This window comes from Nanorana parkeri, unplaced genomic scaffold, assembly GCF_000935625.1.
Source record: "Nanorana parkeri isolate BGI_ZX_2015 unplaced genomic scaffold, ASM93562v1 scaffold512, whole genome shotgun sequence".
Lineage (NCBI taxonomy): Eukaryota > Metazoa > Chordata > Amphibia > Anura > Dicroglossidae > Nanorana > Nanorana parkeri.
The window spans coordinates 552,353-574,752 of record NW_017306780.1 but is presented as its reverse complement, the minus strand read 5'-3'; the positions used below and the strand labels follow the sequence as shown (position 1 = coordinate 574,752).

The 22,400-nt window shown below is 39.8% G+C and overlaps 1 protein-coding gene across 1 annotated transcript in view; it reads left to right on the top strand.

Moving 5' to 3' along the window:
* The window catches only part of COL13A1 (collagen type XIII alpha 1 chain), a 232,837-nt gene that overhangs the window by 50,459 nt on the left and 159,978 nt on the right, over positions 1-22,400 (top strand). The window lies entirely within an intron of this gene.

Below are 22,400 nucleotides of genomic sequence, written 5' to 3'. Positions count from 1 at the left end.
GTCTCAGAAAATCATCTACTAATTTGCTAGTTCTTTCTGTGTTACAGTCAATCCCTGAGATTATTGGTCTCCCTTGCAGGTTTGTTGCATCTTTGTACATTTTTGGCAGGGCATAAAATGTTGGTGTGCGTGGAAATTCACTATTCAAAAAATTAAGTGTACCATTTGAAATAATCGATCTCATATAGGCTGAATATATTATGCAGATGCTATTATATATCAGAATATATATATAGATACTCATATTCCTTTGTTTTTTCTTTTGTAATCGATTTGTACCAATGGTCGTTACTCAATATCTGTAAACACATTTCTTTATAGTGCATTTTGTTCATAGGATTTTATTTAAATCTCAGTATTTTTCCGAAGGCCTTGCAGTGCTTTCCATTGTAATTCTGTTAAATTTTGGGCATTCATATGTGGTTTTAAATTCTTTTCGAGATCTTTTATTACCTTCTGTAAAAAAGCCCATACATTTTAGTTAAATTGTTGACTTATTATGGTTTTGTGTAGGGGTGACTATCTTGGTAGAGGAGCAGGACTTTGCTTCCTCATGTCAAAGCTGGCCCCTGATGACTAGTGATCTGATGGCTTGTATCAGGAATTATCAAGATGCAGTAGGAGAGGTGGGGAAAGCACAGAATTAATAAAACAGAAGTACATATAACTTTGTCCTGCAGGTCCTCAGCTACAGCTTCCGCTACAGGAAACTGTTAAGCCCGTGACACACTGCATGCAAAGCTGTGCAGAGGAAAGCAAAGCTGTGAGGTGTGGACATTCGCACGCAGTGTGTGAGCTGATCAGGGCCAGTTGAAATACTGCATCTTCAGCCAATTGGCTCCCACGTAACAACTAAATGGACTTTGCATCCTGTGTGGGTTTATACAAGACACACTGCAAGCGAAGGTCCAGTTGCCACCACTCCGCTCTCCTTCGCGTGTATTGTGTCATGGGCTTTAGAATAACATGAGCAGCAGTGTAGTAACAACAAGCAAATATCACTTCTAACCGCAGCCACGCCCCCCGACTGCAGTGTGATTGCCCGCATCCGAACGTGTGGCACATTAGTGTCTGCGTTCCGGTCCAGTACAATCTGTAAAAATAGTGCAGCATTTTTGCAGATTGCACTTCAAAAGAATTGTGGACGCTGAAATAGAAATTGTCTAACAATTTCAATACATAAATTGTGAGGGATTGAGCTATATACGGCCTCAGTGTCAATAATGACAAATAATGCCTTCTCAGGAATCAACATATTGTCAAGTGGCTTTAAGAGATGTATCGTAACTTGTATATAAGATGGTAGGGCCAATGCATGCGGTCTCAGAAAATCATCTACTAATTTGCTAGTTCTTTCTGTGTTACAGTCAATCCCTGAGATTATTGGTCTCCCTTGCAGGTTTGTTGCATCTTTGTACATTTTTGGCAGGGCATAAAATGTTGGTGTGCGTGGAAATTCACTATTCAAAAAATTAAGTGTACCATTTGAAATAATCGATCTCATATAGGCTGAATATATTATGCAGATGCTATTATATATCAGAATATATATATAGATACTCATATTCCTTTGTTTTTTCTTTTGTAATCGATTTGTACCAATGGTCGTTACTCAATATCTGTAAACACATTTCTTTATAGTGCATTTTGTTCATAGGATTTTATTTAAATCTCAGTATTTTTCCGAAGGCCTTGCAGTGCTTTCCATTGTAATTCTGTTAAATTTTGGGCATTCATATGTGGTTTTAAATTCTTTTCGAGATCTTTTATTACCTTCTGTAAAAAAGCCCATACATTTTAGTTAAATTGTTGACTTATTATGGTTTTGTGTAGGGGTGACTATCTTGGTAGAGGAGCAGGACTTTGCTTCCTCATGTCAAAGCTGGCCCCTGATGACTAGTGATCTGATGGCTTGTATCAGGAATTATCAAGATGCAGTAGGAGAGGTGGGGAAAGCACAGAATTAATAAAACAGAAGTACATATAACTTTGTCCTGCAGGTCCTCAGCTACAGCTTCCGCTACAGGAAACTGTTAAGCCCGTGACACACTGCATGCAAAGCTGTGCAGAGGAAAGCAAAGCTGTGAGGTGTGGACATTCGCACGCAGTGTGTGAGCTGATCAGGGCCAGTTGAAATACTGCATCTTCAGCCAATTGGCTCCCACGTAACAACTAAATGGACTTTGCATCCTGTGTGGGTTTATACAAGACACACTGCAAGCGAAGGTCCAGTTGCCACCACTCCGCTCTCCTTCGCGTGTATTGTGTCATGGGCTTTAGAATAACATGAGCAGCAGTGTAGTAACAACAAGCAAATATCACTTCTAACCGCAGCCACGCCCCCCGACTGCAGTGTGATTGCCCGCATCCGAACGTGTGGCACATTAGTGTCTGCGTTCCGGTCCAGTACAATCTGTAAAAATAGTGCAGCATTTTTGCAGATTGCACTGGACCGGAATGCAGGCACTAATGTGCCTGCATTCCGGGTGCAGGTGAGCTCACTGCAGGCAGGGGCAGGGCTGCGGTGTTATTGACTTCAATGCACCACCACGCCCCCTCCCAACCCTGAACGCAGGTAGCCGTCCAGCTTGCGCTCCAGAGGCCGAACGCTCTGGAACGCAGACTTTATGGTACGGCCCTTAAAGACAGACTAAACATTGTTTAGTCTGAAATAAACAGTGTTCAGAGTATTACAGGTTATTTTCTGTAGAAAGCAGCCACAGCTTGAATAGAAGAGCCTGCCCCCTACAACATGCTCCTACGCTCTATGTGGAAGTAATGGTTTCCATGTAGAGGTCTTCCACACTCCCTGCTGAATTAGAACTCTCCAATCAGTGGGATCCATGAGCTTTGCTATCTGCAGATCAACAGGTTTGACTCAGTGGTAGAGGGATGTCAGACCTCTGCAAAGATACCATTGCTTCCACACAAACAACAAAATGCTTCTCTGTAGCTTGCTGGCAGAGGACAGATTTTCAATTTAGACTGTGACTGCTTTCTAAAGCCAACAATCTGTAAGGCAAGACTTTGAACACCTTTTGTTTTGATGCACCTGGAATATATTGAGCTGATTCAGGCCTGGTTCACACCTAGGCGGCATAGTTTTTGTGCGTTTGTATGGGCGGGTTCAGCGTGCAGTTAGTTGCACGTTTGGCAAATTTTTACGCATGTGAAAACGTACGCACATGAAGATTGACTGGCAGCTTAAGAAACATTGCAGTCAATGGCCGTACGCGCACGAAAATGTGCAACATGCTTCTGCCGCGCATTTCCTGGCTTTTACACTGAAGTCTTGTGTTGCGCTTTTGTATGCGCGGGTTCAGCATGCGGTTATTTGCACGTTTGGCACATTCGTACGTGGGTGAAAACGCGCGCACAAGCAGATAAGCCTTTTGACTGCCAGCTTAAGGAAAATTGCGGTCAATGGACAAGTGTGCAAAAACGCCCACAAAAATGTCCAACATGCGCCTACTGCATTTTTCCTGGTGTTTCCATTTAAGTATATGGGGGAAAAATGAGCTTGAAACCGCCAAAAGAAGCTCATGTACGTTTTTCTGCATTTGACGTTTTCCTGCTGGCGTTTTGCTGCTCAGGTATGAACGGGGCCATTAAAAATCATGGGATTTCTTGTGTTGGGCATTTAAAAGCGCTTTTCATACTGCTCAAAAATGCCTAGGTGTGAACCAGGGCTTAAACTGTGAGTTCATTTGGGCTTTAGTGTAATTGGTTGTTTTTTGGTGTGGGGAGGAAAGCTGCAGCCCAACACCATGCACATAGTATTAACAGTGGGAAATGAGCCTTGAAAGTTAGTGCTGCAAGGATGTAATGCGTCCCAATCACACGATTGTGGTCACAAGACACATTTAGCTATTTGTATATATTATTTTGGGGAAGAAGATTCATTTTATTTGCCACACACATCTTCAACGAAGTGCATATTGTTTTATTCTGATTCAGCATGTGCTTCTGTTACAGTAGTATGAAGAACTAGATCAGATTGACTTAGGTGTCAAGGGGGATGAAAAATGCACTGGTTTAATTATGCTGAGTGTCCTCAGAGGAGAGATCAACAGGAAGGGTAATGAACTCTCTCTACATGCGATCACTTTTCAAATCAACTGCCAGCCTGTATTCTTGACTCTAGGTTTTTACGTCTTGTGTCTGGGTGTGATGCGCAGGGTTAGGAAGGACAGAAGCAGGCACAACAAGGCTGAGAGAAGAGTGGGTACAGAAAGAAAGATCATCTGTTAAATACGTAGCTGCCTTTCCTCTTCCTCCCCATCCCCCAGGAACATTCTATCCGTCCTTTGATGGACGTCCAAGAAAATAGCTCTTCCACATCCTAAACTTGTTAGCACCAGTTAATCACCTTAACCTTCCCCCTCCCAATACACACTCCAGAAAGTTTCTCATCTCCACAGGTCATTAGAGACACTGAGATTCTTCACATTAAAAGCTCCTGCTAAATTAAAAATTAAGCTCTTTAGTAACCCAATTATTATACAACTATATTAACTAAATACAAATATCTTATTTGTAGCCCTCTATAAAACAAAGTTATTTCTCATTAATTTTTATTGTACCTTGATCATTGTAGTCGTAAATATGTATGAAAGCTGCTTTTTGACATTCAATTTACACCATAATATTTTATTGAATTTAAAGCACACACGGAGTTAGAGAATAGCTACTTATGACTATAAATGTCCTTTTCTAGGAATCCATCCAGCACTCTATTAGCCTTGTAAGGTAGTAGGTAGAGGTTCAGCCTTGGACAGCTATCATTTTGATACAAATGTTTGCTAACCCATGGCTTCCAGTCTGAAGTCAGCACCCCTTATTCCACCCATTTAAAATTGCTTCATCAAGCTTTCTAAGTTTTCCTTTAGTTATTTAACGCCATGTCTTTTCATAGATTTTACAGTCCCATTACTGCGCTGGTAATTAAAGTTCTGTAGTGCACTTAAAAGAGAACTATGAGGTAAGTGTTTTCCCCATAGTTCCCTTTAGGGTCACGGGAGGACATAAACTAGCGTCCTCCCATGACCCAAAGCTTAGTATATCGCGAGCTGCAGCTCGCGGTATACTGAGACCACCGCAGCCGGGATGGATCCCAACAATACTGTCGAGATCCACCCAGCTGTGTGAGTGACAGCTGGCTCTGCCTATCTAGATAGGCAGAGCCACCTATACCCACCCCCTCCCCCGTCCATTCCTCCATTCAGCGCTGGAGGATTGGAGCGGGGGGAATCCCTGCTGTGAGCTGTGACTGACAGTCACCGCTCTCTGCAGGGAGATGATCAAGAAGTGAGCGAGCGACGCCCCCAGCATGTCCCACCCTGCCGGCTGAAGACCTGCCCCCGCTGGTGGAAGCCCCGCCCCAACCTGGTCCCCAAGCTAGTGTGAAGGAGAAAGGGAGGAGACAGGGAGGGTCTCAGGGTTCTGTTTAGACCCCTAATATTTTTCCGAAGCCCCCCGACAGTAAAGTAAAAAAAAAGAAAGAAAAATAAGAAAAAATATCATAAAAAATTGTTAAACAAACACACACTCACTTACACACACACAGACACACACACATAATGTGGGTTAAGGGGGCGCAATACTTGCCTTGCCCCAGGTGGGGCTGACAACCCACGCTACGCCACTGCTTGGCATTTCTCAGGGTGAATTTCCTTTTGGTTACAACAGTGCCTGCATAATGTATGTTAAAACACTCGTAGTCTCCATCAGAGGCCCTCATGGCAGATGTATAATGCAGGAGCCCATTTGGGAGACTATTAAGGAAAGCTGTGAATTTTAATATGCTGGAAAAACTTGCAGAAATTGCATTATTATGATAAAGCTAATATTAGTTTTTACTTATTGAGATTACATATATTTTAATCTTCATGTACAGTAATGTGTTCTCCTGATGTACTGTAATGTAATACATTATGCTGAGAGATAGTGATTGGGGCAGACTTTGGCTAGCCGTACAAAATGAAATGATTGTATGAAAATGAAGCGATTATGTTGCGATGGCCTGATGAGATAACTTCCTTGTAAACTAAATGATTGTTTCCATTGATAATGCTTCTCAGATTTGATCATTTGCAGAACATAATGTTCCAAGAAATTGGAACATCATTTCAGCTAATATCTAATATTCTTATCAGTCTTTAGAACTTGTTTTTCATCTAGAAGACTGCAGCCATTGTTTTGTTGAACTTTCTTCTAAACTTCCAAAAAGTGTCATGTCTGTGGGTAGCCCTAAATTATGTGCCTCCAGCAAAGTTTTTGTTGGGTCTGTGGTTAGATTTTTCTCAGGGGGTATTGCAGTTATTCTTTAAAGCACTTATCAATTCAGACTTTATAGCATTGTAGAAATGCCACATTAGCTGCCAGCAGGCCCCAACAGAGCTGTGAGACCATCAGTACGCTTTTAGTTCAGCTACAAATGGTTTTCTTGGTGACTGTATTGATCAAGTATTGTGTAGCTTCCAACTGCTTACAGCTGTGCTTTCCGGCCTTTGGTACAATTAATGTTCAATTTCCACTTCTCTATTGTGCCTCAAATGTTCTTTTCCACTTGCTGCTGAGGATTTTAATGGAAATCAAGAAGCAATATTTCCCTTAGCAATGTAACCCCAAATAAAACACTGCATGGCTGAGGCAATCAGTTTGGGAATTACTTGGCAATGTGTTTGTTGTTATTATACAGCTTGTCTTATCTATGCGCAAACACTGCAAAATCATTGCTGTTTTGTTTAGTTTTAGACAATTTCTTCAGCATGTTTTTCTGGTGTTGTGTGAGAGAGTTCTGATTCTGTTAGTTCAGCTGGAGGAATTTAGGAAGATCGCTGAGACCATGCAGAGAGAATGTTTGTGGGGTAGGCGTCTGTCAAACGTGTCTTCACGGCAGGTTGCAGAAATCTGTTGCTCTAAATTCTAGCACTGTTAACTGCTTAAGTAAACTAATGGCTCTACCTCTCAGTAACCTCCTGTCAAGTCTTATCAATATCATATAGTACCTGACATTTCTCGTATTTGGCATCAGCAGTGGCGCATACGTTTTTTATATTTGGTGACAGTAAGAAGGTCTATGGTTATAGTGAAAATTATTGAGCATTGTTCACCTTTTATTGTTAGGAGAGCTGGGTCTGTTCTTATTTACCCTCAGTGAAAAGTATGTAAAAGTTTTGGACACTGACACTTAAAGAACATTCTAGTGGACTTTGTCTCTCATTGTAATGACAGGTTTGCAAGGAGCATTATGTTACTTCTGATCCATGACTTTCAGAAGTAAAAGTTTGAACCAAATCTGGATTAGCTGTAAAGGCCTGGTCTATCCAAACTGATATTTTATGTTTAGTTTGGTCAATTGGCAAGTTGGATTACATGCTAGTTTCTTATGGCTCTCAGAAACTCCAGTGTTTAGATATTCCCACCAGCTGAGAGTGGCATTTGTTGTCTGGATAGTAGATTAGAACCTGCTTAGGATCCAGCATAAGAGCTACTTACAAAGCTAAAATACATGTGAACTTTTTTACTTATCAAAAATAGTTTGTAAATTCTGTTCCGCCATTCATCGTTCACACCACCCTGCAACAATGCTTAATCACAATGATGACACCACTATGCACTATTGTGGTTTTGCAGCTTTCACTATCATGTTCATTGGATTGTGAAAGGGCATCAACACACTACTGTGCTTTCCCCCCACTTTAAGTCATCTACACACCTATTCCAGCATGTGCTAGCATCTGCGTCAGAGAAAATATTTGATAGACAGAACTGTGGATGATAATCCTGACATAACTGCATCATATTGCTGAAGGTTTCACAGAAATGGTGCCATTATGGGGATGGGGTTTGCATGAAGGTAATCCACACTAGCGCCATATTAACCAAAGGACATGGACATCTAAAGTTCTGCTATTTTAAAATGGTGTAACAATGAATCCCTAAACAGCATTGGGAAAAGTATTAATATGTCATAAAGTCTATCTATGAGTGAGATATAGCAGCAGTAAAAGTAAAGAAAAGTAAAAGGATTCTGTTGAAAATACATCTAAAAGCTTTGACCCTAAGCACTCTCAGTATAGACTAAAATCGTTTTCTGAATATATGTGGATTGAGGCTCTTACAATTTCTGCCCCTGAGCTGGAGCTTTAAAATTATGGAATGTATATCTATAGGATGGCTTAGCATGAATTTAAGATTAGTCCTAAGCCTATGTACAAAAATATGCAACTATATAATATTAGTCCCTAAAACAAGACAAGCTATGCCTCTATGTGCTTTTGGTGCTTTAAAAAGCATTCATTTAGCCTAAGATACCGGAAAACACTATACAGATCAGATGATTGAAGTTCACAATGTGGTTACCATTTATGTAGCCCGACTGCATAGTAACCAAAACATTCATGAATCATAAAGATACTGGGAGACACTAGACAGCTGTAATCCAATATCTGTTTCTGTAGCATCAACCTATCTATAGGAAACGTATGCTTTGAGCATTTGGAACAAAACCCAATGGAGGCAAACATGTGTCTGTCAAGTTGAAATTTATTTGTCTTTTGTTTCACAAAGATAGAAGTGGCAAAAGCATTTTTTCAGACTTTTGCTTACTGTAGATCTGCTTTTTTCTCCAAGTCAATAGGAATGCAAAAGAAACTTGAAGCAGGTTGATGCAACTTAAGAGGAGATCAAATGCAGGTTCAAAAGGAGCTGGACTGCAGGTCAAATGCACCTTTAAATTAACACTGAAATGTCTCAAACTTAGCCCCTAAAATACGGGCCAAATGGACCTAAAACAAACTGCATTTGCCCATCAGTATAAACTCAAAGTCCATTGACACAGGCCCTTATTCGCTTTAGGAGCATATCAGTGTAACTGGTTTGGATTTTATTTACAGCAGTCAACAGTTTGATCTTGCTCACAAGAGGAGAGAGTAGACTGATGACTGCTGAAGTAGACAGCTGAAGTGGTGAGCCTATTCACTTCTGGCTTGTACGGCTGATTTCAGCCATACATCAGCTGAATTTAGCCATACATCGGCTGCCCTTCGGTCAGCCAAACATGTTCTGCATGTTCGGCTGAGCCCAAAGTGCATAAGAACTTCAACTCAGCCGATCCAACATCTGGATCAGCTGAGCCGAAACTCCGGCAGCTCACTCGCTGCCGTTCGCCCGTTCTTATAGGGGCCGAACGGCAGTGAGTAGACAGCGATCCTGGCCAATAAATAACTGGGCAGAGCAGGCCATGAGATCATGGCTGGCTCCACCCAGCTGTCATTTGCTGGGCGAAAGGCTCTTCGGTTCCACTGAACCAAAGGGCTCCGACGGCCGAAGAGAGCCGAAGGATCAGCTTTGTGAATAGCCCCCTTATTTATTCTTGAAGGTTATTTGAGAACATCTGTTATACCAACCTTGGAGCCTGTCAGGAGTAATACCTGCCTAGAAGTAAAAATATACTCAATATGTGTTCTAAAGCTGCAAAAATATGGAAATCTTTAATGTTGCTGCTGTGTCAACATGTGTTTTAGGCCCTTTATTCTTTGTATACCTTCTGTGTCATGTAACTATTTACCCTAATTACTAATCCTTACATGTACATTGATTATGTGCATCCTTTAAAGAATTGAATAACTTTAATTACTTAGGCAGGTGGCAGCGATCAAACTAAGCATTCGTTTTTATCTATACTTTTAATAATTCCCAAACAGTTCCTATAGATTTGGGTGCGCCCCCATTCAAGATGGGAAATTCCACCTTTTATTACTGATTAAATACATTGTCGTGTAGACATTATTTTTCTTTCAGGTAGAGTATTTGTGCTTGCTACGTACAAATTGTTTTAGTGGTCTTACATATGTGGTTTCACATACAGTATGTTAGGGCAGTGTTTGCTTCAATGCTAGATGAAGACACAAAGGGGTCCTGCCCAAGTGCAGTACCATGATTTATGTGAATGTTAAAATGTTTACAATATAGTCATGTAAGTTACTATGTGGCGTAAATAAAATTAATATTCAAGTGTATGTCCCTAATCTTCCATTACATTATTATAGGAGTAATTCTTATAGACAAAAGAGAAAAAAGGGCGCCCAACCTGGTGCAGATAATCCTTTTAATTTAAAATAGACACCATAAACAAAAGTACAAGGGTACTCACAATGGTAGGTCAAACAACAGCGTATATGGATAATTTCAGAGAAACAGCAGTTTCAAGACTGCAATCTGTTTGTGTGCCACTGAGTTGTGACGTCGTTGACGTGTTTCCGGGGGTCACGCCCCCTCCTTCAGAACATGATGTTTCTCTGAAATCATCCATATACGCTATTGTTTGACCTACCATTGTGAGTACCCTTGTACTTTTGTTTATGGTGTCTATTTTAAATTAAAAGGATTATCTGCACCAGGTTGGGCGCCCTTTTTTCTCTTTTGTCTTCCAGTTTTACAGTCTCCCCGGCTGAAGTGGGGCAGCACCCCTAGCGATCCTGTACATGTAACAAACACATCATCAGGAATAGTCCACAGCGCTTTTGCTTCTTCTTATTTGTTTAGGAGTAATTCTTATGTAGCTCAGGTACATTATACATGTATTTTACATCTTATCTAGAATACCACCAAAGAAAGCTTTTGGAAGTTGTAAATCCTGTACTGCAGGAAAGAGTAGCCCTGCCATTCCATTTGATCCACTGTATCTGTGAATGTTTATAGCCATGTAATTCATGAACAGCTATAAGGAGTCAATTCCTGCTATATGACTGTCTTCAGGAGTTATCAGTGGTCAGGACTTCGTCGGGCCTTTGTATTTAATGAAGTGCCATAAGTTGGTCTTCCTTCTAAGTCTATAAATGCAACACCAATGTTGGAAAATAACAGTTCTCAGGAAGCATTTATGGAAACAGGAGATGAAATAAATGATGTTGTATTAATGCCACATTGTCTACGTTTGTTACATCCTGCTTTTTTTCCCGGCTCTTCAATCTTCTGGTATTTTCTGTTATAGTTTTGTTTAATATTGTTTTTAGGTAACATTCCTTTCTTCTTTTTTACCTGACATCTATACACACTAATATGCTACTATTGTAGCTGAGCTTTGGACCATAGTTCAACCAAATGCATTTGAGAGCAGAATTGCCAGCACATTGCTTTTCATATCAAGGCATACTACTAAATACACATAAAAATACATTTAAGAGAGCTGATTTACGAGCCAAATAATTTGTATTTATGTCCGTTCAGTTCTGATATTCACACAGCTCCGTCACACAGCACAGCACTGTTTGACGGGACACAAAGATCAGATTTTTCTCTGTTGTAGTGAAAGTGAACCTGTGCCCAGACTATGCTCACTAAAGTGTTTACATATTTTGAAAAAGGAGTAAACACCCTTTAAAGCAAACCCTCATATATCTCTATGGCCCAATGCATCGTACAGAAATTAATCTTCAAAGTTCACAACTGAGGCACTAAAATCTTATGTTAACACACAGCAGGTGTTACTAAGATGTTAGAAGCTGACTGAAACCCAACTTTGGAGTCTTTGCTGTGACCTTTGAGCATCTTTGAGAATGAATGACCTTAAAGGAGAACTATGGGGTTAAGGCTTTTCCCCATAGTTCTCCTTAGGGTAATGGGAGGACACAAACTAGCGTCCTCCCGTCACCCTAGGCTCAGTATACCGCGAGCTACAGAGACCCCGCAGTATACCGCGAGCTGCTGCTCGCGGTATACTGAGACGCCGCAGCTGAAGCGGATGCCGACAATTGTGCCGGGATCCGCCCAGCTGCATGAGTGACAGCAGGCTCTGCTTATCTAGAGGCAGAGCCAGCTGTACCCGCCACCTCCCCCATCCGTTCCGCCAGTCATCGCTGGCGGATCGGAGCGGGGAAGGGGGAATCCAGCCCCTCCCCTGTCACGGAAGAGAGCCGTGACAGGATTGAGAGGTGAGCATACATCCCGATCTACTGAGCCGACCTGTGACAGTCTCATTGTCACAGGTCGGCTAGAACTATGAGGTGAGTGAAAAGCACTCACCTTATAGTTCTCCTTTAAGCTGGCCATAGACTAGTAGAATTATGTTTGTATATTTTCATTTTCAGAATGTTTGATTTTCTAATAGTTATTGGAGTCAAATTGATTGTTTTCGATACCTGGAGGCTATCTTTGCAGACTGCTACTTGTAAAAATTCTAGTATGATGTTAGAAAATTTTAGATGCATCGTTGGATTTGGGACAGGGGGTTAATACTTACATTTACTGAAGAGTGGCTTTAACAGGCGCCGAGGATATTTTGACACGCTATACTTAAAGTACATGAGGACTTGTTGTGACCATAAACATTTGGACTTTTGTTTAGCTTATTGCCATGCTATACTTGTATTACGGTTGCAGGTCAAGTGAGGTGTAGTCCCCATTCCAGGATTACAAAATGTTTTAAACAAATTTAAAGGGTGGTGACCAGAGCTCTATTTAAACATCATGCTGTCCTACACACACCTCAGTGATTATGGCTTTGCCCCTGCGTTATGTGTTTATTTTAGTAAAAACTATTGCTGCACAGTGCTATAGTAGACAGAATGTGGACTGCTTTATGTTCAAAGGCTAATCTTCAACTATACAGATCACTAAACAAGAGAAAGAGGAGATGGTTTCCTGTTTACTGAGTAAAAAAGAGTAACTTCTCTCAGCATCACATGCACACTACAATTATCCTGCTGGATTTATCCAAAAATTTACATAACAAAGAGCAACAAAATAGCTATCACAAACTTTACAATTTGTGGCTCGGTGTTGTCTCAACCATGCTTTAATCATACTTCTTTAGGCACCGGCCAATGAGTGCCTTATGGAAATTATTGTCCTGACAAAAACATCTACACTTGTTAAAGTGTATGTAAAAGCAAAACTAATTGTATTAGTTTTGGATAGAGTAGGGAGGGTTAGAATGTCTGTTACATTTATATTAATGCCTGTGCCCCCTCTTGGGGAGGGACATTCACCCTTCTATTTGTTTTATTGAGAATTATCACCAAGACAGAAAGCAATGTGAACAATGTACCCGTGATAACTGCCAAAGATGGGAATTCCCCTCACTTTAGGTAGATTTCAAGTGATAGGAAATCTCTGCAGCAGGACACAAAGCAAAAAAATAACCTAACACGGGTTTCCCTTCCCTGCTCTATCCAAAATTAAAATTACGTTTTGGCTACACACACTTTTTAGAAGCAGGTCACCCACATGCATTGTTTGAGTCAACAGATCTTGAAATATTTAAGTGGAGATACCTTTTCTATTTTTTTAGATTCTTATTAGATAGTATATAGTGCAGGTTTAACATAATTTTTAGTAGTATCCCAAAAGAAAAAAAATAATAAACATATATAGGCTGCCCATTTAAGATGGCACGTGGGTTAAACTTCAAAGGGTTTATTTATCCTTAAACCATAACGTTACTTATTGCAAACCCAAAATGGAAGTCTAGGAAATAAGCACAAGAGGGGCGCCTTTCCTGGTGCAGATCACTTTTATTTCAATAAACATAAATAGAAAACCAAATCATACTCACAAACATGAGTCTCACAAAGTCATGAGGTGAGGACTGACAAGCAGTGAGATGTCCACTAGGTGATACCAGTATAGTGGTGACGTTAACGCGTTTCCGGGGCACGCCCCCTTCATCAGAACATTGTGACACTCATGTTTGTGAGTATGATTCGGTTTTCTATTTATGTTTATTGAAATAAAAGTGATCTGCACCAGGAAAGGCGCCCCTCTTGTGCTTATTTCCTAGATTTCCAGCTGTCCCGGCTTCTTTGGGGCAGCATCCTGCAGTATGCCTAAAAGCAAGTCCTATTAAGAACTGAGAGTCCGTGGCGCTTCACTGTTTTTACTTTCCAAAATGGAAGTGTTTATGCATTTCTGTGTGTTTGTTTGTATTTTACTGGATATAAATGAACAGCAACATTACAAAGCCATTAAAATCCACACATTTGTACTACATTTAGGTGAGAATGCATTGAAGGCGGTTCATGTCTGTGCTTAGCAGCATACAAATGATGGCCATTGTCTAAACAAAATCAAAAATGAAAAAGGATAGGGACAGTGCACAGACTGAAGATTAAATGAATGATTACAGACAAGGTAGACACCTGTTTACAAAACATCAAAGCCTCTCAATTCTGTTTCTCTACATAGTTATCAAGGTGAGTTTATGTAAGGATTTAGAAGCAGTATGTGCATAAAGACATCCTAGATGAGTGTTGGAATTTAAAGATCAATTGGGTATTGTCTTGAAGAAAAAAGATCTAACCCTTATGAGGTATAAGTATTGTGAACATGTATAGACATCTCTGTGAAGAATGGGCCTCTTTTGTCCAAGCTTTATTTACCCTGTGTGTACATTTGCAGTAGCTGCCAACATATAATCCATAAAATGCCTCGAGATCTAAAGGAAAGCACAATCAAACATATTCCTTATGTATAGATCTGTAGAAATGTTGCTATTGACAGATATTACTATGCAAGTTATTGCTCTGTTTGAGATGTTGATTTAATCTTCCTGTTAAGAACCTTGGATGGCAGAAAGAAATGAGATTAGTTGCATGATTTGACCTTTTAACATACATTGCCAAATTATTCATATTCTGGATTAACTTTCAAGAGAAGAATGTTGAAATTACATGCCTTAATAGATAAATTGGTGATTTGTATTACTTTAAGCTCAAACTCCAAGTATGCCAGCCCCCCACCCCTCCATTTGCCACCTCCCCATTGAATAATCTCATTAGGCTACAAAAATAAATATCTCTTTTTGAATACCTTTTTCCTTGTGTCTTTAGTCCAGTTCGTGACATCATGGGTCCTCTTCACCCTCTTCTCGTTACAGTGGTGGGCAGATCCTAACTGTTGCAAAGGTTCCATGCCGCCATGTAATGACATGGTTCTGCTCTCTTCAACACCAGCTTCTGGTGTCCCCTCTCCAGCTTCAGTCCTCTCACAAGACTATGGGGTTGGTTTACTAAAAGCAAATAGGCTGTTCACTTTGCAATTTAATTTTTCCTTGGCTTAGTGAATGAGGTGAAGCTCTGCTGAGTTTCATCATCCCATCATGTGCAAGCAAATATACTGTTTTCTATTTTCCTTGCACGTGATTGGATATCCATTGCAAAGTCACCATCACTAGGCTGGGGGAAAATTCCCTTGCACAGTGAACAAGTGAACAGCCTATTTGCCTTTAGCAAATCAACCCCAATGAGTCAGCATTATCACCTCTGCCTAATCAGCAGTTAGGTGATACAAAAACAGTAGAGCCGACCAAATAACTAGTAAAACTGAAACAGAAAATAGCTACAGTCCATGATCATCCTGGTTCCGTGGTGTTGCAGATATGTAAACTACGTGGTTGGCTGCATAAAACTACACATCCTTTAACAGTTAGAACAATAGAAAAACATACTGTATATCAACTGTGTTTTCACTTGTTTCTGGTACCAAAGAGCTCTATTGTTTCAGTTTATTATAGGCCACACAACAAGTGTTGACAGATGATGCATCATTGTATTGGATGGATGGGCGGAGAGTACAAGCACAAATACTCTGCCAGGGTTATTCACAAAAGGGTGAAGAGTTTGGAGAAGGCAGGAGAAGTGAACAATCTAGGCCAAAATAGAAAAAAGATTTGCCAATTCAGCTCACTTTTCAGTTCAGTTCTGTTGTCCTAGATTGCTCACTTCGCCTGCCGTCTCCAAACTCTTCACCCTTTTGTGAATAACCCTGGTAATCGTTCCCTCTTTTCACAGGTATGGAAAGCTCACCTAGAAAGCTCAGTGAATCTGTATGCTGCCTGTTTTTGACTGTGCTGTTTTGTCAACTTTGAGTGACATCTTCTGTGATCCTTCTGTGTTTTGACTTACTAAGCTGGTCAAACATGCAGGGAATTAACCTGATGACTGAGTGGTAGATCTTTGTCTTTTATAGCCTCACACAAATCTGGATTCAAGTAGAAACTGTGTTCCCTTTCTGATATAACGTGACAAACATTTGGGCTTACTTAAAAGGTATGCTCAAATTATTATTCCTAAATCTAAATAATATTCAGTTCCTACTTAAAAGCCAATCCATCTATTCTATAAAATGAATCAAATCATCCGTAATGACTTCCAGAATCTTACATTTTGAGAAGTTATCAAAATCTGAAGAGCTGATTATAACTGTCAACACCATCAGAAGTGGTCACCATCCATGTCTGTTGTTTCAACTGTTAAAAAATTTAGCAGTCATCTAATGCGGCATGCATGTTAATGAAAAATACTACAAAATAACAACACTCTAAGTAAATCTTAGGCTTTGTATGCACACGCATTCCGCAGTGCGCCTGACACTATGAATTTGTTCGGATTTGCTAACGCTGCCTCTGCCTTCATGAGCAAAGCAAATGATGAATCTGAAGTCCATATCATAGCTATTGACACCCATTAGGGAGGGCTTGGTGACTGTTAGGGATGTTCATTGATCACCTTATTTTGACAGGTCTTAGCTTTTTGAAGCTAGGCTAAAGATCTGTTCGTAAATCTCAAATAGATAGCAGGCTTGCTTCCTGCAAGTGTGATGGTGTTTCATTTAGCTCTTTAGTAACAATGGGAAGAATCAGATGGAATTGTATTCACCTGTTATTACGATGTCTTAGCCATGCCGACACCTGTCAGAATACCCGATCAGAGCGGGCAGCTCTCTGGCTGCCGCCTCTGATCAATCGAGAATTTCCAGCCGGCTCCTTCGATCAGCTGATCGAGGAATGTCAGTTGAAAGGGAGCTGACAGCCCCTTTTCAACTGACTAGGGGTAGCCAAACTCCTGCCCTCCAGCTGTGGTGAAACTAGAAATCTCATGATGCATCTTGCTCCAGTAGTCATGTCTGTGGTTGTGGGAATCTTGCAATGCCTCATGGGATTTGTAGTTCCACCACAGCTGAAGGGGTGGAGTTTGGCTACCCCTGCCTTAGACTGTTGTCACTGACTACTAATAGTTTCCCTTCACCTCCTGTTCCTGTGACAAATTAAAAATTTTGGATTTCTTACAATGGGTGCCAGGAAAAAAAGAGCTAGGAATCTTCCCAGTGGAACACGCACAGCAATAAACCCCTGGCAGAGGTTTTAACACTTCATTAAATGCAATTTTAGGAAAATGTTTTGGGTTTGGGTCTGCTTAAAATAATATTACTTTATTTTAAAATAATGCCCCATATAAATATTGAGGAATGTTTTGGACATATTTAATTGTGCACTGATAAAGATTTATTTTGCTTTAACTGACCTCCCATAAATAGCATAAGAGACCAGTAATTACACTAAAACTCCTAGATACTATAAAGTAGAAGAAAGAAATTGTCTAGGCCTAGGCAATGGATGACTGACTGATATCACTGTCATAGGCTTTCCTATTCTTATTAGGGAAATAGTCATCCCTCTCTGATCCTGTAATTAATGTGTTCTGACATAGAGTAACGATATAATGTTCTGTGCATCTTATAATATATAACGGGTCCATTAAATCATAACTGCTCATTTCCTTAGAAGAGAAGAAAAATAAACCGTTCTCTGTACATCAAAAGAACCCTATTTTAGCAATGCATTGCTGGTTAATACGATATCAGGCTTCCTGCTTGGAGAGTTAGGCAAGAAGCTGATAGCCTACTGGAAATAATTTGTATAGTATAAATGGATAATCTTTACTCTCCTGCCTTTTGATATTTGATTGTCAGCCAGTGACCTCTGCTGAACTGATATCAGCCTCTGCAAGAAAATTTCATTAGTGTACCTATCTTCGTGTCAGCAAAACAAACAGTGCGAGAGAGCATGGCTGGAGGATCACTAATGTCCTTGAGAACACACTTTGTAGAGGGGAATGATAATGCTGTTCAGTAGACTAACACTACGTTTTGTATGAATTGTCTCAGTTACAGTATAATTGGTAGGTGAGAATCATGCATTGTATATAGGGATTTACTGGAATCGTGAAACATCATCTCTTCTTTACATGCTTTCATTCATGAAGATGGGAAGAATTCAGATATTCTTCTTGCTGAATGGAAAGGAAATAAATCAATAAAATGAAAGACCCTGACTGGCATACCAACAATCCAAGGGCAAGCCTGTCAATTTGATTGATGTTATAGGTAGTTAGAGAAGGAAGCCGGGTAGTTAGTCTGTCCTGGATGCAATTTTGTGGTAATCTCCACATCACTGGATAAAACCTCTTTATTTGCAAACTTTGGTGCTACACTGAAATTATAGCAGTGAATCGTTTACACATTAAAGATCCCTTTTAATCCTTTATGGCATTCATCTTGCAAAAGGATTCTGGGTGTGGCCTCTTGGAGTTGTGTGTGAAAGGAACACATCTAATTAATAAAACTATGTATGGAATGTAATATATAGTGTATATAACATAAACCATACTACCATAGCTACATTGCTATACCTGCTTAGCACCCATCATTAGTTTTATCCTTTATATCAGTACAGTGGCTCAGTGGTTAGCACTTACAGCACTGAGGTTCCTAGTTGAAATCCAGGTTTGGCCAGGACTCTATCTGCATAGAATTTGCATGTTCTTCCTGTGCTTGTGTGGGTTTCTGGGTACTCCAGTTTCCTCAAACACTCCAAAGACATGCTGGGAGAGGAATTGACTCTTCTCAACAATTGGCCCTCGTATGTGTGCAAATGAGATAGGGACTGTAGACTTTAAGCTCCTTGAGGGAAGAAGACGATGTGAATGAGTAGTATGTAAAGCACTGAGTAAAATTATGGTGAACATAAATGCTTGTAATCGATAAATATTCCCTTAGAACACAATCTAATTTCATAGCTGATGTTAACCTGTTTTGTTTGTTTACTTAGGTTGAATAGAGTACATCTAAATCTCTGGTACATGTAATAATGAATGATGCTTGTCTCTGTACGATGCAGATACTGTACATGTGATCTCTTTCAAACTTCCTATAAATGCATTTTTTTGCAATGTTTTACAAATGTAGGCTTTGAGGGAGTGGCATCATCTAACACAAAGCTTGCCAACAGCAAGTAGATGGATGGATGTTAAAGTCTGCCACTTTCTTTTACTTTCTTCAATGTGCAGTATGCTGCTATATAGCTAAATCTTCCATTGTTTGTGTCACTACACTTTCCATATACTCTATGTCCTTAAGCCATGATTAGAAACCAAATAGCCTTTACCACCCCCCTTCCCAATCCCTGCTTTAGAACTTTGTATGCATTGAGGTTGGAGGTCATTAGAAAAGATATTTTGTTTTGTCTCCATGACAGGAGGTATCATGTAATGGGAACAGTTTCAAACATAGGCGTATGATGTTTGCTAAACATGATGTTTATTATATCTACGTTTTACACAGCAGGCTGAGAGTCATCTCTCTGGTTCAGGAACTGGGCTCCCCATGATAGTCACAATAGGTAAACTTCGATAGAGAAGCTTTAATATAGCTATCCAGCCAGACACACCTGTTCGTAAGGCTTGTTTTTTGTTAGGTAAGAATATTAGGATTTTGCCTAAAGGCATACCACTCATCGGTTGCTTCATTAGACTTTACTTTAAATCTACCCCCACCCTTCCTTTATTGCTTTGCCTTAGTCCCGTCAAAGACGCACATCCAGTTTATTCTTTGTACACAGGAGTGCTAACTAACTGTATTAAAGTTAGTAACTAACTAACTGTATTAAAGGATTTGATGCAACAAAGTTACCATTTACAAATGTATAATTCCCAGGTCTGTGCATTCAAATGATACACAGCTGCATAAATAAATATGCCTGCAATTCTGCGAAGACGCAAGTAGCGCTTGCCAAAGCCGAACACAGCGTTTTGTTTATTCAGTGGATTTAAAAATAGCATTTGCATGGAGGCAATGATATTAAATGCCTCTTTGACCTACATGTGAAATAGCTGTACAAAATCTAAGTGTTTTCTACTGTTTTACATCTGTGCCTTAGTTAATTCTTTGTGTCATGGAAATAGTGAGAAGGAAATGGTATGATCGTTCCTTGGCAGGAAACTTTGCACATTTTAACAAGAGATCACATCTTTAAGCACAAAAAATAATCTGTTTAAACTCCCCTGCAATTTTTTTTCAAATGGGTTTAAAATCACCTTGTGTTTAACCTATTAACTTTATAACACAGGGAGAATGCCATCCGTTACAACAAATGGCTTTTGTATTATATGTACCTGTGTTTTTTTTTTTATCAGGCACTTGGTTTAAAGAGTCTTTTGTTTGTAGCATATGTGACTGTTCTAGGTATGCTCCAAGATGTAGAGTCTGGGACTAACAACATATGGGCAGAGGTTATTCTGCAAACGATGCTGTGTTTCTGTGCTCATTTATATGCATAAAGGCCTAATGCCATTTTAGTAAGATCTCCTCTCACTTACTGTTCTCTCTGACAGTCATTACCTAGACAAGAAGTGAGGGAAAATCTCAGACAACTTGCTTCTGTGGAAAGACCTTGAATACATGTAATGTCAGTCAGGGAGTGGGTGAAGCCCTTTGGGCTTTAGTGTAGGTCTTTATCCAGAGCGTCCTTCTTTCCTCCAGGAAATAGCTAGATGTGTATGATATATTATCACATTATGGCCTGAAGCAATAGCTAGCCACTAGTCCCTGCTGCTACTTCTGCTTAAGCTTGGCAGAATATCGAGTGGTATATGGCTCCGTCAGCACACCTCCATTCACCAGACGTTGATTTTTTAATCAACTTTTGTTGAAGGAGCCAGTCTGAAAATTCTTATCTTCTTCATGGAGAAGTCTTGTGGTTATCTGAGAGTGTGTAGTTAACAGTAAAAAAAAAACATTAGGTGACCACTCTTAGCACTGCTCTTTACTGCCATCCTACACTTACTGTTCAAAATTATTGGATGTGGTGGTGGACTTATATCACACCCCTCTTCAGGCGCACTAGAGCAGATAAATCTAATCGATTTGGAGTGACCTTTCTCATTCCAAAAAGAACATCACATGCTAGGCACACATCTTTCCCCAAGCTTCTCAAAGATTTTTATAGGAAAAGCTCTGTGCATTGAGATAAAGGTTGAAATAGTAATTTTTCCAAAGGACCTCTTGACTAGTGAACATAAATCTCCCTATTCTGTGGGCTCAAGGCACTGGTGCCAGCATCTGCCTAATGGAAAATCTGGTCATTCCTTTTCACCTTAGTAGAATTCACACAGTCAAGGCTATGACCTCCGCAAGATATTTTTTTGGGTCCTGCTATTTCAATGCCATTTTTTTGTTTTGAATAAAGCAGATGTGAATTAGGACCTCTTTTAGGTTTTTGCTGCAGTCTATATCTCAGTTGGGAAAAAGACCCCTCATTTTTTATCCCTGTAACATCAGGACAAGATATGTGGGAAACAGGAGTTACTGGGATAGGAAGGGACACACATAACAAAATAAAAAAGCCTAAAGAAATTTCTATCCATTTCCATTTCTGTTTTTTGGCTGGAGTTGGGATTGAAGGGACATTTTGGGAAATCTGATTATAATGTAACTATGAGACAATAGATATTAACTCTGACAACATTTCCTTCTTTTTTGATCATAAGGTTTATTGGGCATTTTGCATTTTCGGCTTGATCCACATTATTCTCCTTTTTGATTTGTTGGACAATTAATTAAAAAGCCATACATGGTGTAATTATAATAACAACAGCATCTATTTCATGATTACTATATGTAAACTGTAGAAAATAGATACTTATACATATAAATGCAAAAACAGATACATGTTGTTTTCCTCCTGATTTACAGTGGTTGCTAGTCACGGACATTTAATGAGTAGTGTCACCTAGTGCAGACAGCAGGTGGTAATTCCAGTGAAGCTGTCAGATTGCATAAACTCTGTTGCATCAGAAGGAGTGTATACAAATCCTGAAGCAGAGAGAGGATTGCGTGTGACTCAGTTATGGCTGATTTATTCATCAAACTTCCATGTAGTCTCCGTATGATATCACAAAATGCTACATTTGGATTTATTAAAGCAAGACTATATACAGAACAGGTTTTATAATGAGCCTATGGTATACACAGCATCAATGTCAGTAGAGAGTACGTTTATATATACTTCCCAATTAGTCAGAATATTTTGGAAAGTGCATGAGTGGAACCTGAATCTCACTGTATGCGCACATGTGAACCAACTCTGTGTGTCTATAGCTTCACTGTGTGTTGCCTTTGCTTCTTGCTTCCAGCAGTTGTATTCATATATGGAGCTTTACCGTTTCCTTTTTTGTGCATGTGTTTGCTGTTTGCTTAAATATTGTGATGCTGCAAGCAAAAAAAAAAATGTAATGATGTAACAATGTTGGATACTAATCACTATATATGTATGTATATAT